Source organism: Oryctolagus cuniculus, chromosome 1 (assembly GCF_051225735.1).
Source record: "Oryctolagus cuniculus isolate XC-2025 breed Fujian yellow rabbit chromosome 1, ASM5122573v1, whole genome shotgun sequence".
Taxonomy (NCBI): Eukaryota; Metazoa; Chordata; class Mammalia; order Lagomorpha; family Leporidae; genus Oryctolagus; species Oryctolagus cuniculus.
The window spans coordinates 222,502,168-222,510,075 of record NC_142867.1 but is presented as its reverse complement, the minus strand read 5'-3'; positions in this window follow the sequence as shown (position 1 = coordinate 222,510,075).

The window sequence follows — 7,908 nt, the reverse complement described above, 5'->3', positions numbered from 1 at the left end:
GAAAGTTTCTAGTTCCAGTAGGAAACTCAAAACCAAGCGTTTTTTTTTTTTTAAATTATGTGTATTACAATACCCAGGCATGATTTAAAACAAGCAAACAAAAATAAAAGTCTTAGTAAGTTAAAAATAAAAAAGTGCCTAAATTGTACAACGAGAATCTGCAAAGATTTCTACATCAAATATAGAATAAAGCAGTAAAAAGACTAATACTTTCCTTCTAACACTGGGGATGAGGTGAGGATGTTCAGATGATACTTACTCAATGTATTACTCAAAATTCTCACTAGAAAAATAAATAAAATGTCTTCCTAACCGAAGAAGAGAAAAAAAACTGTCCTTCTTTTTGTATAATAGTTTATATAGAAAAGTTCAAGGAATCTAAAAAACCTCCTAGTAGCTATAATTGAGTTGAGTATAGTCATAAGATACAACAGCAACACATGAAAATAAATCAAGATATATAAAACACTGAATACACAAACAATGAACATATGGAAACCAACATTAAAAGCATGATGCGAGTTGCAATTATTCCAAAGATAAAATGTTTTAACTTAACTATTAAATGTAACTGTTAAACATAAGATGTGCTTAGGATTCATGTGATGAAAACTGCAAAATGCTCATGAGAGAAATCAAAGACTTATGGGGCTGGCGCTGTGGTGTAGCAGGTAAAGCTGCTGCCTGTATTGCCGCATCCCCTCTGGGTGCCAGTTCAAGTCCCAGCTGTTCCAATTCCAGTCAAGCTCTCTGCTATGGCCTGGGAAAGCAGTAGAAAATGGCCCAAGTCCTTGGGCCCCTGCACCCATGCGGGAGACCTGGAGAGGCTCCTGGCTCCTGGCTTCGGATAGGTGCAGCTCCATTGTGGCCATTTGGAGAAGTAAACCAGTAGATGGAAGACCTCTCTTTCTCTCTGCCTCTCATTATATCTCCTTCTCTCTCTGTGTATCTCTTACTTTCAAATAGATAAATAAAATAAAAAGAAATCAAAGACTTAATGAATGAAGAGGCATTTTATGTTTGCATAAAAAATTTAATATAATTGGGGCTGATGCTAGAGCATGGTAGGCTAAGCCTATGCCTGCAGTGCCGGCATCCCATATGGGCACCAGTTCTAGTTCAGGATGCTCCTCTTCAGATCCAGCTCTCTGCTATGGCATAGGAAAGCAGTAGAAGATGGCCCAAATGCTTGGGCCCCTGCAACTGCATGGGAGAACTGGAAGAAGCTCCTGGCTTCTGGCTTCCAATAAGCCCAGCTTCAGCCATTGCAGCCATTTGGGGAATGAACTAGCGGATGGAAGATCTTTCTCCTTGTAGCTTCCTCTCTCTGTCAGTAACTCTATCTCTCATATAATAAATAAAACCTTTTTAAAAAATTTTAACATAGTAAAGATATCAATATGCAAATTGACAATCAACAAAGTGATCTGTAGATTTACTATGGTTACTATAAAAATCCTAGAATGGTATTTTGTAGACATTGATAAGTTTACTGTACAATTTTGGTGGAAAGAAAATTTCCCTGGATAGCTATAACGATCTTGAAAAAATTAATTGTGGAAATCAGTCTACCTGGTATCATGATCTAAAACACAGCTACTGTTACCATTACAGTGTTATATTCATGAAGGATAGATACATAGATTAATAGAACAGATAGAGAACCTAAAATAGATCCACACAAATGTACTTTAATGAAATTTTGCAGACACAAAAGCAATTCAACAGAGCAAGGATAGTCATTTCAACAAATAGCACTTGAGCAATCAGATATTAATAGGAAGAAGAAAATTAAGAAAGAGGAGGAAGTGGGGAAGCTGCTCAACCTGTCTCATATCATATACAAAAATTAACACAAAAGCCATACTAATTTTAACATAAAACACAGAATATTAAGAAAGCAAGGTAAAGTCTTCAGGATCTACAGTAACTTGAAGATATCCTATACTTGATATCAAAAGCATGGTTTACAGAATGAAAAACTAAGAAGTCAAGTCTCATCAAAATTGAAAACCAATACTCTGTTAAAGTCCTTTTGAAGACGATTAACAACAAGATCTAGGCTGGAAGTCAATATCTGAAATCACATATCTGGGAGCTAGTGCAGTAGTACAGTGTGTTAAAGCCCCGACCTGAGGCACTAGCATCCTATTGTGGAGCCTGTTTAAGTCCTGGCTGCTCCATTTCCAATCCAGATCTATGCTGATGCAATGGAAAAAGCAGCGTAGGATGGCCCAACTCCTTGGGCCCCTGCATCCACTTGGGAGACCCAGAAAAAGCTCCTGGCTCCTGGTTTGTCCAGGCCCAGCCCTGGTCATTGCGGTCATTTTGGAAGTGAACCAGCAGATGGAAAACCTCTCTGTTTATACTTCTCTCTATATCTCTACCTTTCAAATAAATAAAATAAATTTTTTAAAAAAAAGTATCTGAAAAGAAAGGAATAATGTCTTGGAAGTATTTTTAAATTCTCAACAATCAAAAATAAAAAAGAAATATAATTAGAAAATGGACAGAAGATTATGAAAATGAAAATTTAAATCACAATGAGAAAGCAACAGAGAATATTATAGAATATTTCATATAACTCTAACATGCTATCAGAATAATTTAAAAAGCAAGTGGGAATGTAAAATGGTAAAAATTATCTGTAAAATCTAGCAGTTTCTTTAAAAACTGAGCATGTGATTCAACAATTGCACTTTCGGACTTTTATCTCAGAGAAAAGAAAATCTATGTTTGCATAGCAATGAATACATAAATACATTTGCTTTATTTTTCTAGCTCAAATAACTGGAAACAATGGATAAATGTTTGAAAATGTGTGGTACACTCAGGGCATGAAATACTACTCTTCAATCAATAGGAAATAACCATGGATATATGAAGAAAGTCAGAGGCATCTTGAGGGACTCATGCTGAGTGAAAATAATAACATATAAAAATTACATACTGTAGGATTTCATTTATGTAGCAGTTCTGATGTGGCAAAATTATAGAAATAGAGAACAGATGATTAATAGAGTATTCTGCACTTTGTACTATTGTCAGTATCCTGGCTGTGGTATTGTAATATAACTAACTGTACAAGGTATTACCATCTGGGGAGACTGTGTAAAGAGTACATCAAATCTTTCTATATTATTTCTTATAATTACATGTAAATGTGTAAATATTTAAAAATATAAAATTTAATTTAATTTAACTTAATTTTTTTTAAAGATTTGTTTATTTGTTTGAAAGACAGAGTTACAGAAAAAGAGGAAGAGAGAGAGAGTCTTCCATCTGCTGGTTCAATCTCCAGATGGCCGCAAAGGCTGGAGTTGCACCTATCCAAAGTCAGGACCCAGGAGCTTCTTCCAGGTCTTCCATGCACATGCGGGTGCAGGGACCCAAGGACTTGGGCCATCTTCTACTGCTTCAGACTGTAGCAGAGAGCTGGGTCAGAAGTGGAAGAGACAAGACTAGAACCAGCACCCATATGGGATGCCAGCACTGCAGGTGGCAGCTATACTTGCTACAGCACAATGCTGGCCACTAAAATTTAATTTAAAAAAATTTTATGTAGGCCGGCGCCACGGCTCACTAGGTTAATCCTCCACCTTGCAGTGCCGGCACACCAGGTTCTAGTCCCGGTCAGGGCGCCGGATTCTGTCCCGGTTGCCCCTCTTCCAGGCCAGCTCTCTGCTGTGGCCAGGGACTGCAGTGGAGGATGGCGCAAGTGCTTGGGCCCTGCACCCCATGGGAGACCAGGATAAGTACCTGGCTCCTGCCATCGGATCAGCATGGGGCCGTGGCGGCCATTGGAGTGTGATGGTAAAGGAAGACCTTTCTCTCTGTCTCTCTCTCTCTCACTGTCCACTCTGCTTGTCAAAAAAAAAAAAATTTTTTTTTAATGTAAACCATTCTGACAGAGTAAGAGATTAGGTAAATACTGGTGACGGTGCTGTGGGGGGTTAATGCCCTGGCCTGCAGTGCTGGCATCCCATATAGGTGCTGGTTCAAGACCCGGTTGCTCCACTTCTGATCCAGCTCTCTGCTATGTCCTGGGAAAGCAGTAAAAGATGGCCCAAGTTCTTGGGCCCTTGCACCTGCGTGGGAGACCTGGAAGAAGCTCCTGGCTCCTGGTTTCGGATTAGTGCAGCTCTGGCTGTTGTGGCCATCTGGGGAGTGAACTAGTGGATGGAAGACCTCTCTCTCTACCTCTCCTCTCTCTGTTTAACTCTGACTTTCAATTTAATAAATAAATCTTTAAAAAAAAGAGATTAGGTAAATATTTCACAATCTGATATTTGAAAATATATCTGAATCTCCGGATTTTCCAGCATGTTTGATTTTGAGAATAATATAATAGACAGTGTCTTGTATTCTTAATGGTCTACCAACAGTCATGGGAATCTAACATCTTAAACCTAATGAGAAATGGGTTCACTCATGTAATGAAACTAAGAAAAGAGCAGGGACTTCATGGCTGTAGAGGAGGATGAAATTTAGGACTTTGACTCTCAGCAGGATTCTCTCTACCTTTTGTCTTAAATCACTAGATACTTCCATAGATTTCCTTTAATTTTTCTCAAGGGTTTGACTGCAAAATTGCAAGTCATTCTGGGTTTAGAGTTCTAAAGTCACATGACCAAAGAGGTAGAAGAGTTGATACCAGCAGCTTCACTGATTCACCAATGTAGGATAATCTACTTCTTTCTTTTTTTTAAAAAAAAGATTTATTTATTTATATGAAAGAGTTACACAGAGAGAGAAGGAGAGGCAGAGAGAGAAAGAGGTCTTCCAACTGCTGGTTCATTGCCCAGTTGACCACAATGGCCAGAGCTGCACTGATCCAAAGCCAGGAACCAGGAGCTTCTTCTGAGTTTCCCACATGGGAGAAAGGGCCCAAGGACTTGGGCCATCTTCTACTGCTCTCTCAGGCCATAGCAGAGAGCTGGATCAGAAGTGGAGCAGCCGGGATTTAAACCAACACCCATATGGGATGCCAGTGCTGCAGGTGGTGGCTTTATCCACTATGCCACAGCGCCGACCCCAATCTACTTATTTCTTGTTCAAATACTATGACTAGAGAATTGATTGCGTGGCTGGTTCAGGTGAGATCAGTTGCCTACAGTGTGATTAGGACAGTCAGATCCTGTGATTGGCAGCTTTATGTGGAATCATATTATTGAGATAGGAGATGAAGCCTCAAAATAATAAAGAATACTCTTTCCAGAAACTACCTAATGAACAAGATAATGCATATTGAATAAATAACTGTGCTTAAACTCCCATCATACCGTCAAACCTGACTCTCATTTCTTTAGGTTTTGAGTCATTTCCTATTGTTCTCAAAATTGGTGAGTAGAAACTGAGCAGATGGTTCTGATAAAGACTTTAACTGATGTTCACAGGCCATGGTATATTCCATTAAATAAATGTGATTGGAAAGAAATTGTTTTGTTTATTGTATGTGACTGAAAGAATAGAAAAAAATTGTTTATATTTTACCTACTACTACTCTCGGTTGGATGATTCTTTTTTTTAAAAAAAGATCTATTTATCTATTTGAAAGTCACAGTTACACAGAGTGAGGAAAAGCAGAAAGAGAGAGAGAGGTTTTCCATCTTCTGGTTCACTCCCAGATTGGTTGGAACTGTCAGAGCTGCGCTGATCCAAAGCCAGGAGCCAGGAGCTTCTTCAGGGTCTCCCATGTGGGTGCAGGGGCCCAAAGACTTGGGTCATCTGTTACTGCTTTCCCAGACCACAGCAGAAAGCTGGATCGTAAGTGTAGCATCTAGGCCTTGAACTGGTGCCCATATGGGATGCCGGCACTGCAGGTGGTGGCTTTACCTGTTGTACCACAGTGCCAGCCCCCATTAGATGATTCTTATAGGCAACAGTATAAAAACCTTGATAATCTAAGCAAACTAGAATTACTGAACCGTGCACCAAATAATCTACCATTTTCAAGGACAATTAGAAACCCATGTTTATAATTCAGAAGTGAAGTTTGCTGAAGATAGTAAACAAAGACCCCGCAGTATTCTGGTATTAGGAAAAATCTGAGGACAACATTACATTTCAGTATGATTCCTGGCATGTAACTCTTCTTCTTATCCTGAAGTCATTCTCAGATACAAAATTCTAAGAAAGAAGGTCTAGTAGACTGAGTTTAGACCATGTGTGCTCTACCACCTGTGTTGGAGTGAGTGAAAGACTGTCTAGCCTTTCAGCTTTCTGTAGATGAAGCCAGTCATCCTGAATGACTGAATTAATTACCTACTGCAACATTACAAAATTAATATAAACTTAACAGCTTAAAACCATACCCGTGTATTAGCTCCCAATTCTGTAGGTCACAAGTCCCTTCCAACTTATAGGGTTTTCTATCCTGTCTCTTAAGTCCAAAATCAATCTGTTATCATGTTGAGTCCTTACCTGGAGGCTTTGGAGAGGAAGCTGCTTCCAAACTTACCAGGTTGTAAACAAAATGCTGTTCCTTCTAGTTGATGACCATTTTCTCTATGGCTTTCAATTAAGGGTCATTTTCAGCACTTAGAGGCCATTCTCCAACCCTTACATGTGCTCTCTACTATTTTCAGGCCAGTAACCATGTCTAACATTTCTCAAAGTTTGAATTTCTTCAACATCATCATCAATTATAAGTTGGTGAGGGCAGCAGAAGGTAGCTTCTAAAAGGTTCCTGTGATTAGTCAGGGCTACTTAGATAATTTCTCTATTTTAAATCAATAGATTAGTAAGTTAATCACACCTGAAAAATCATTTTCCCACATTAGATAATGTAATAATTACAGTGGTACCAGGGAGCCATTCAGAATTCTGTCTACCATCCCCTCCTATCCAAAATAAATATAATGATGGAGAAAAATATTGCTGACAAAAATATTGAGATGCAACTAGAAAGATTTCCTGAACAGCCACAACAGCAATATCTAGAACTCATTTTTAAATGACAATGTGTTTTTGATATAGGTTTATAAATGAAGACATGCAGGTATGTGCTATAAAATAGACAATAAATAAAATACTAATAAGTACTGCTCCTGGATTGAGATGCAAGTGTTCTCACCCATGAGAATCCCAAAAAATGTGTTGATGTAATGGATAACTGAAAAAGGAGTCAGGTGACCTGGCTTATATTCCCTGATCCAATAATAATGCACTCTTCAACCTTGAGCTGTAAAATAGGAGAATTGAGCTAACTTATTTCTTAGGCTCTTTCTGATTATAATACCACGTTATATTGTGAAGATCTTTTGCTTTGAAATAGGTATAGGAAGACTTGTGTTGCATTCATTAAATTAAATGATCTACTTATGTATTAAAATGCTAGAGAAATTACAATAAAATTGGTATATACACCATTCTGACACTAGTGTTATTTTTATATTTATTTGTGAAACAATTTTGTAGAATGAATCAAAGTATAAAACCCTTGGCATGGACTATTGAACATATATTCTAGGTTGTCATATACTAATAAAGTAGTCTATTATTTACACTATACATTTGTTGAAGGATGTTCATTGTGTCATTGTTTACAATAAAGAAAATCTAAGTGGAGAATTGTTAACTAACTTGTAAAACATTAATGAAATCGAGACAGCCTTTGTGGGGAGCAACTCGGACTATACTGTTACTGGAATTAAGACTTATTCTATGCATCTGCTCTCCCACAATATGGCACTGGGAGAGGAGAAAACAGCTTCTACGCAGCTGCCTCTTGCCAACTTGAGTGATGACCTCCAGGAGCTGATCCTGCTCCTGATTGGAGGAGAGCAGCGTACTCGGCGTGTGGGCAGCCGAGTTGGGATTGGCGGAGGAGGACTATAAAAGAGGAGAGAGACGGCATGCACCAGGAACATCTAAGAGGAACATCTAAGGGGAACACCTGTGCAGCCC